The following is a 9348-nucleotide window of genomic DNA, read 5'->3' as shown; positions in this document are numbered from 1 at the left end:
TTCCAGCAGTCTTCTCCATCTCAACAAATGTCACCATTTTCTACCCAGTTGCTCAAACCAGAAAACTTGAGTCAATCTTAACTTATCCTTCCTCCTCATTCAATCCACCATCAAATCCTATAACTCCTATTTCTAAAATGCAACTTAAAAGCATCCGCTTTTTTCTGTCAACATTGCCACCCCCCCACATCTGAGAAGTCATGGCCTCTTCTGTCCCCTTACAGTGCATCAACTACACAAATATTAACTACACAAAGCAGTCCGATGACCCTTTAAAACTATACATCAGGTCATGTGACTATCGGGCTCCAATCTCTTCAGTGGCTTCTCTTTGCCCTATAATAAACCCCTCTGTGCTTGTCAGGGCTCACAGAGCATGCTAGCTGTCTGGCCTCATCTGCTACTCTCCTGGTACTCCCTCTGCCCAGCCACACTGTCCTCTTTGTTCCTCGAAATGCACCAAATCAATACAGAGCATTGAGTAACTGAGGAATAAGCAAAACAAGTTTTATGTTTCCACTATGTTTGGCTGAAAGTCTTTCAAGAAAGTATAAGTTCTCTGTGGACCTCTGGAAGTTCAAGTCAGCAAAAATGATAGCAATGTTCCTTGTAAGCTGAAAAATCTAACAGGGCCTGGGCACCATTTTTTTTTACCAATGACAGCTCTACCAGTTACTATTCAGGGTGATGAATATATTTTTACTGTTCTGCAAAATTTACTTAGATTGGTTGTTTGCTATTTTTTGTTGCATTTTGAAAAAAAAACTATGCTATTTACTTAGTTGTCTACTATTTGGCCTCTTGCTTTTAGCAGTAGAGTATGGACAGAGATTCTCATAGTTTACATCAATGGGATTGATAGTTTATCTCTCCCACTGAGTCAAAATAGGCTTCATCAATATATGTGTGTGTATTTGTGTATGTAACTCTGTATCATGGGAAAGCTCTTTAAATTTTCTGACCCTCACTTTTCTCACATATAAAAGGGGATGATAAAATCAAGGTTGTGATAAGTCTATATGAAGCACTTAAGACAATTAGCTCTTGCCCTGGCTGATGTGGCTCAGTGGATTGAGTGCTGGCCTGCAAACCAAAGGATTGCGGGTTCAGTTCCCAGTCAGGACATGTGCCAGGGTTGCGGGCCAGGTCTCCAGTTGGGGGCGTGTGAGAGGCAACCATATATTGATGTTTCTCTCCCTCTCTTTCTCCCTCCCTTCCCCGCTCTCTAAAAATAATAAATACATAAATAAAATTTAAAAATAAATTAAAATAAAACAATAAGCTCTTAACTTGACAGTTTTTATTAGCCAAGGGAAGGTGAAAATCATAAATAAATTTACCTCTCGTATTTTACCTCACTTTCTCCCAAACCAAGATTATCTCCCTTTGCTATTACCAATTGTTAAGACTTTAGGTTCATCGTCGTCGTCGTCGTCGGCAGCCGTCCGTCTCGAGAGACGATGGTGTAGCTTCCTAAGAGTCTATCTGCACCGCCGAGAATGGCTGTGCAGTCCGACTCGGGAGTGACATCGTATCTGTCTCCTCCCATGTTGAATTGACATCTTGCGATGACGCTGAAGCTACAGAGCCTGGGCAGGGTGATATGGAGGGTCTGCTGTTGCCCATGCAGCAGACCCCCCCTCTCTTCGCAGCTGAAGGGTCCAAGGGAAAGACGGAGTCAATACAGCTTGGCTTCAGGTGCGCCGCAGGAGTTGCCGGTGTTGACTACAACGTCAAACCGCCTTAGGGACTCCGGCTCCGGATTTTCTGTCGGGGTTTACTCCCTTAGCCTTTCCCCTGAAGAGGTATGCCGCAAGGCAGCGGAGGTTTTTTGGAGTCAGAGTTTTCCTTCTCTGATGTACCCTGACTGGAAGATCGAACCAGCGACACTTAGCTCGCAGGCCGACGCTCAATCCACTGAGCTAAACCAGCCAGGGCTTTAGGTTCATATACACTATATAATTTCATCTTCATAAAGACAACTCCGTACTCTCCAAAAAGACACTCCAGGGTTAGACAGTGGTTAAGAGATCCTATTTATGCCACAATGGCCATGCGTTGGTGCTTTGCAAAATTCCTCTTTCTGAAAATAAATGCTTTTAAAACAGTATACTGTTATCTCAAGGCCTGGCCTCTGGGTTTTAGATAAGCTGAGACTTTCCATCAGTCTTCTTCCGAGCTCATGGTAAACATCAACTCCCCGAGCGCACCCTGTCTCGCTTTCAGTGATCCAGACAAGTCAGATATTCAAACAAAAGGCTCCTGACACTGCCATGAAGAAGGATGGCTCTGGAAGGGGGTTTTCATGTTACACCAGATTTGAAGGCTGAAGGGTCAGGTTGGGCAACTCAGGTCCTCCATCAATAATTCATTCAGGACAGGTTCATCAATTCCCTTCATTTCAGCCAAGACCTATGATCATTCAGTTGGAGGCTAAGCCAATGGCCCTGGATAATCTAACATTCTTTCTCATACTAGATTAGCCTCAAATAGAACATCATGGGCCTATCCGAAACCAGCAAGATTTAAAGAAAATTGGGAAGCTTCCAGCTGTACATAAAAAAAAAAACACCTTTACAGTATACGAGATAAAAATGCAGGGGAGAAGTAGGTCTCTTTGGGAAAACTTTACTTAAACATTTTTTAAGGAGTCAAATGTCTAAGGCAGGAGAGCAGAGAAATAAATCATGTGGATATTCCTTTAAGTTCTATAATTAATTTACACTGCAAATCTGTGTAAATGAATTAGTTATAAAATAACAATGTAAAAAATAACCCTTCCTTTTAAGAAGAAATTGTAAGTTATGTCTGAGCCCACTGGTGGTCTTCCTTCATTGTGTCTTTTTACTTCCTTTTGTTTGTATCTTGGAAAAATGCCTCTTGAACTTTTAAGCAGAATGCAACTTCATTTGTGAAATAAAACATGTTTGAAAACACATACACACACAAAGACCAACCCTTCTATTTCTACAAAAGAGAGGTTTATGCTAGCAGATTATAGGTCATTGATCAAACACAGTGTTAACCGTTTCAGAATTTCCTGAATGTAACGATGATGTTATTCCTGTTTTATTAGTAATAATTTTTAAACAGGAGAGTCAATAAAACTCCTGGTCAATATGTAAGACATTATAAGACCAATTAGTAAAAATTATCTGTACCAGAATCATCGTGGATAAACCTGGTTCCAGTTACTAAAGAGGAAAATGCACACAAATGAAATAAAACAAGTATGGTCTGTAGCTCAGAAAAAATTGGAAACAGATATTTAAGGAAAACCAATTGTCAACTGCACAGCAACCCTGGTCCAACACACACTACCTTGGCATTCATTCTGTACTGGTGAAAATGTGAAAGAGATGTGATATGTCCAGAGATTTCTGTCCTGACAAGAATACTGAGTCTTGTGTGCGTTTCAATCGATTATGCTAAATTAATCTAAAAAAGAACAATAAAAGCTTGTGTTTGTAAAGAATTTTATTTTTACCTTTGCTTTAGAAAAAAGACTTGAAAAACTACGCTCAAGCTCTCAATTTCCCTTCTTTTTTGTCTTCACCTCTGACCCTTCTTTCCTTCCTTTGATTTGCCCTTTCTTCATTAAATATCCATTTCTCTAACTTGTTAGATTTTCAAATATAGCAAGCAGTCTTTGCATAAGTGAACTGTAGTGTTGATTTCTCTTCAAACAGAATGCAATGCATAATATTTAATTTCCAGAATCATAAGTTCAGACTATTATTGAATTTACCATTTTTTAAACTGATGAATTGAAATGCAAATAGAAAAATGTCTTTTTTAAAAAGCTAAATTATTAATTTTTTTCCAAAATCAATCTTCATTTTTTTGTCCCAGAGCAAAAAGAAAAGGAAAATGCTGTTAATGAGGTTATTAGCATTTCTGAATGGCCTCCTGTTTTATTCTTAAGCTCCCCTAGGTTACCACATGAACACCAACACACCAAGAAAAACTCTCTTTTCCCAGCCTTTAGTTTTAAGAAATAAATAATGCAGACAGACACAAACAACCATGTACTCTCAACCCTCTCTTCCCAAAGGAAGCAGAAGAAAAATGACCGAGGGGAGAAGGACTAAGATGAAATGGAACCCGGATGACTTTTAAAACATCAAATCGACTCAGAACATTTCCTTTCTCCAAAGCTTTCATGTCTCTCCACAGCCAGAACAACCCATGCCCTCAGAGAGAAATGCAAGAGCCCCACACTTATCCTCTCTCTGTCTCATCACCCTCTCATGTCCTCAGCTCCAGCTACCCCTGTCTGCACACCAGTCTGTCAGTTTCTCCAGATACACTCTGCTCTTTCATAGCCAATTCCCCCACTCTACAGTGAGCTTCTTACAGACAATGGCTCGTCTTAGCAGTACTCATATTCTTTCCAGTTTGCAGAATGCCTCAGTCATACTTACTGTCTAGGAGAGTTTATTAAATTGAGACTCCTGGATGGTATTTAGTCTCCAGTTTTGTCAGTTTCCTTATACTACTTATTAGTAGGTTAAGAAGTCACCATGTGTAGGCTAAGGCATGGAGGAAATGCACACTCACGGATAAAATGTAAATAGTACAACTTTCCAGAAGAAGAATTTAAACATATATTTTTAATTTGTTAAACACATAATTTTAGAAGTGGAGTTGTCACTCCTGATCTGGTAACTCTGCTGCAGAAAATTTATCACAGCAGTGCTTATAATATCACAATTTTATACAAAAAATAAAAATTTCCAGTAATGAGAGATCTATTAACTAAATTATGGCTTATTCTTTAATGGAATGGAATGGAATCTAGCCTATAGCCCAACATCAGAGAGACTCGTCTACTCAGTCAATGTTTAAAAATAAAATTTAATAGAAATAGAAGTATTTGCAGCCTTGAAAAGATGGCAATGTTATGTTACTAAATTAAAAATGTACTTTGCATAAAAACTTCAAATTTTTTAAAAAATGTATTTTCTTTATAGAAAATGTCTAAAAGAACATGTGATTATTTTCAGTTGGGTGACTAAGAGATTTTAAAATTTAAAAATTAAATGATTATAAAGTCAGGTAAACACTGTACCTCACTAGGAACGTGTCATATTGCTGTAGGCAAGCTTCCATTTGAACAAAGCAATCCAGAAAAAAAGCCATTAGCTTAGCATCTCATAGCTTACAAGCCAGTGAAAGCCTTCGCCACATCAGTGGGACAACCCAGACACATGCTCAAAGACTCCCCACCATGGAAAGCTGAAACACCCCCATTACCTAAGCAATAATAGTCCTCACATCAGCTAATGCATTTTTTAAAGAGCCAAATATTTTATTGCTTTTTTTTTAGAACTCCTCCTCTTATTACACCCATCTCACCACCCACATGCTCAGCTCAATCATTTCATCAAAGTGAGAATGAAACTGTTTTTCTACATCTTACCCTCGATCCTGTTTGAACAGAGTTAGCTTGAAACCCATTTATCAACCAGAAAAATCTCAACTAGGACATCTTAAAAACACACAGAGAAAGATAAACAGAAAACTGAATTACACTATCTTGGACATTTCCATCCCGAGTGGGTTTTCAAATTCCATTTTAGGTCATTATTGAGTAGCTACATTGATTCCCTACTAACCAGGCACCTGATGGCTTAAAACAGAGCTCTTAGTGAAAATGAAGATGTTATCACTGAGAAAGTAGAGGGTCTGGGAGGCAGCTGGTTGCTTTTACAGGGACTGATGTATCTGGAGGAGACTCAGCCTGGCTTCTGAACATAAACAGGAATTACAAAGGTAGAAGTAGAACAAATAAGCACAGTGAGTGAGAGACTTTTCCCAGAGAGCAGGCCCCCTGGGAGAGGACCAGACACCCAAACTTACCCTGGGTCTCTGCCAGACTTGGAGAAGGAGCGCAAGCTTTGGAGCTGACCAGCCCGATTGGAATACCGGTTCAGCCACCTCATAAGGTTATGTGCTAGACAAGTTACAGAACTCCTGAGCCTCAGTTTTCCTGCCAGGAAAATGGGTGCAATAACACCTACCTGACAGGGTCATTGGGAACAATTAGAGCTACTATAGGAACTCATAACAGCTAGTATATCATGAATACTAAATAAATGATAATATTGTTATTTGAGTTAGGCAAGAGATTTCCAAATATTCTCTTTTAATTTCAGATCAGCCAACATCTAACAACTAGAGAGAAAACATCAGCTGAACACACTCTCTCCATCCAGCTAGATGTCAGCGTAACGCCAGTCTCTCTGAAGAAGAAAGCAAGAATCCCACAGCTTATTTTTTTAGGAACTCTGTCTGCCTTTCCAGCATCTTGCTTTTTGGTGTCTTTTCCTAGAATTTTCAGGATTCATTCACTGTCATGGGTGAGTGTCTCCATGTCATCAAAAATGTCACCACCCACCCACTCATTGTTGTGGTTGGGGAGATCTTGAGGTCTAGATTTAAAAAATAAAGGGGGGAAGAGATTAAAAGAGAATAAGAATTACCAGTTGAAACTGGCATTCTTCACGGATGGTGTGTTTGAGTTATTGGAGTTTAATCATAAACCCATCATTTGGAAATGTAAAACTCATTGATGTTCAGGGACCTGACATTTTTCAGCTGGCCTACTCCCTGCCAAATGGATCTCACTTGCTTGAATTAGGCAAAAGGGGGGACCAGGGTCATTGGCAGGGGACCTCCCTGAGTCATTTCCCAATACTTTGCACGCCAGCACAATCTCTTTCTCTCTGTCTCACTGTCTGTCTCTCTTGGTCTCTTTCTGTCTCTCTGGATCTCTCTCTCTCTCTCTCTCTCTCTCTCACACACACACACACACACACAGAGAGACAGAGAGAGAGAGAGAGAGAGAGAGAGAGAGAGAGAGAGAGAGAGAGTTTCCCACGAGAATGATAAAAGCAATGGCTAAAGCAAAGTGACAAATAGCCATCCTGGAGCAAAAGGTTCATTGGCCTGGAAGAAATCTCAGCCATCACGTCCCCTATCTGTCTGATAAGATTTCAATCTAAAATCTTTCCCAGCTGAGTGGAGATCAGGTCAGTCTAAAAGATCACCATAAAATCGATCCTCCCATATTCATTCATTCATTCATTCACTCATTCATCCCAAACAACACACATTTATTAAATGTTCACAATAATAATAATAATAATAAAAGCCTATATTTATTAAACCCCTACAGTGCACCAAGCATAATGATGAGCAAAGCTGGCAAGGTGAACAGAGCCAAAGACCTTCCATAGGAGGAAGATATTAACTAAATAACTACAAACATATATAATTACAACCTGTAGAAAGTGTTGTGAAGGAGAGATTCAGAGAGTTGTAAGAATGGAGACCTAACTTCATCTGTGGAAAATCTTGGTTTGTTCAGGGAACTAAATGAAGGTCATGTACTCAGAGCAAGTGGAGTAGGAGTCTAGAGGAATGGGCAGGGCCTGGACCACACTTTTCTCATTAAACATGTAAAGGGCTTCCTGAGCAGTGGGAAGACATAGAAAGATATCCATGGAGTCAAATCTTAAAATAAGGTAGACCGCATGAAGCTAATTTGCATCTACTATACTAGGGCTACAGACTCAGATCCCCTTAAAGCTAAACTGCCACAGGAAGATAACATTCTATAGCATCCCCCATGCCAGCCACACATTCTCAGAGGTTATTTATGATCCACAACCATTTGAATCTGACACATTTATTGAGTTTTCCTCCACCTCCATCCCTTGTCTGAGTCTGACCCTGTTTTGGCAGCTGGGGAGAGGCAAGTAGTTCAAATAAGATACAGATAAGTAACTCAAATCCCAGGTAAAATATTACAGGTGACATAAAAGAGGTACTAAAAATGTAGCCAAGAAGGAAAGCAGAGTTCAGCTGAAAGATACAAGATCTAGACTCTGTGTTCAGGTTGAGACTGTGCCACTAAAAAGCCATGTGACCTTGGAAGGGTCATCTCTGTGACTCCAAGTACTTTGATGCCCTGAGAGTTCTGTATACTGAAAACACTATTGAGAAGTGTATCTTAGATTTATAAGCTAATGGTCAACTTACTAAAGTTACACATTTTAAAATGCATTTTCTCTTTGAGTTTTTCATTCTGCTTACAAATCTTATTTTTCTATTTATAAATGGAGCAAATTGTAACCATCACTTTTTTCAAAGGGCCTTTAACCAACGTTTGGTTACATTAGCTAATTTAGGTTATTGAATTCCTTCACGTAGTCTAACCTACATTTATAAACTTAATTTTCATTTTAAGCACATTAATGATCTGATCAACAAAGGTTCCCAAATAGCCTAATAAATTACGCTTATAAATATAATCAACATGAATTTCCACTTAAAGTTTTGTCTCCATAATATCATTTCAAAAGGCGAAATTTTCTTAAACATTGTAAGTATATAGAAATACAAAATATGGCCTAATTCTTCCTTAATATAAAACTATTTATACTGTAGTTTTAACTATTTTAAACATGTGTGTATATAATCTAAAACTTCCAGGAAATGAAATTTGCTTACTCAGTAAGAAAGACAATCATCCTCCCTGCTAACTAAAATTACTTCGTACAGAACTACTTTGCTGAACATGCGATTTGGAAATTCAGGCTTCTTGGGTGGTGCTTCTTACAAAAACTAAGAAACCTATTAAATCATCCTAAGAAATATGGGAGTTGCCATCTCAGCATTCTTAGGATGACTAGTGATCGGAGATTTTGGTAACCTTGATGTGACACACTGAACTCTATTTTTATAGGTTATGTCAATGATTCTGTAACTTCAGAAGGGGCAGGGTCACATCCTGGAACTCACATTAAATAAAACCTCGGTTCTGCCTCACCGATGTCTACAACTCCAACGCAGCCTGATCTCTTAATTAGATTATGCATTTTCTTTGGCATTTAAATCTTTGTTAAGTCTCTTCCATCTACTGTTGTAGACTTTTTAGTGTAATAAAATCTAAAGTTATGTGAATGTCTTTTCTGTCTGACTTAACAGAATCCTATATTCTTTGATTGTTGAATGATAGATATCTCACATGATTTTGTCTGACTTGTAGTCACAACTTATGAAGCCAATCTATTCTCTGTACTACTGGGTCTCTATGTTTGGTATCGCTGAGTTACTGAGAATTAAATGAGAGAATGCACATAAAAATCACTTTGTGAACTGAAATGCATGCTACAATTATTAGTGCCCGGCAGAGAGTGAAGTACAGAATAGGTAGATGATGATAGATAGATAAGAAAGAGAGAGAATTAAGGGCACCATGAGAACATGGGGAAAGAAGTGATTACTTCCATCTGGAAATTCAAGGAGAGCTTTACAGAAAATGCAGCATTTTAGATGGAC

Source organism: Furipterus horrens, unplaced genomic scaffold (assembly GCF_987537825.1).
Source record: "Furipterus horrens unplaced genomic scaffold, mFurHor1.1.pri manual_scaffold_2, whole genome shotgun sequence".
NCBI classification, from domain to species: domain Eukaryota; kingdom Metazoa; phylum Chordata; class Mammalia; order Chiroptera; family Furipteridae; genus Furipterus; species Furipterus horrens.
This window is presented reverse-complemented; position numbering follows the sequence as displayed.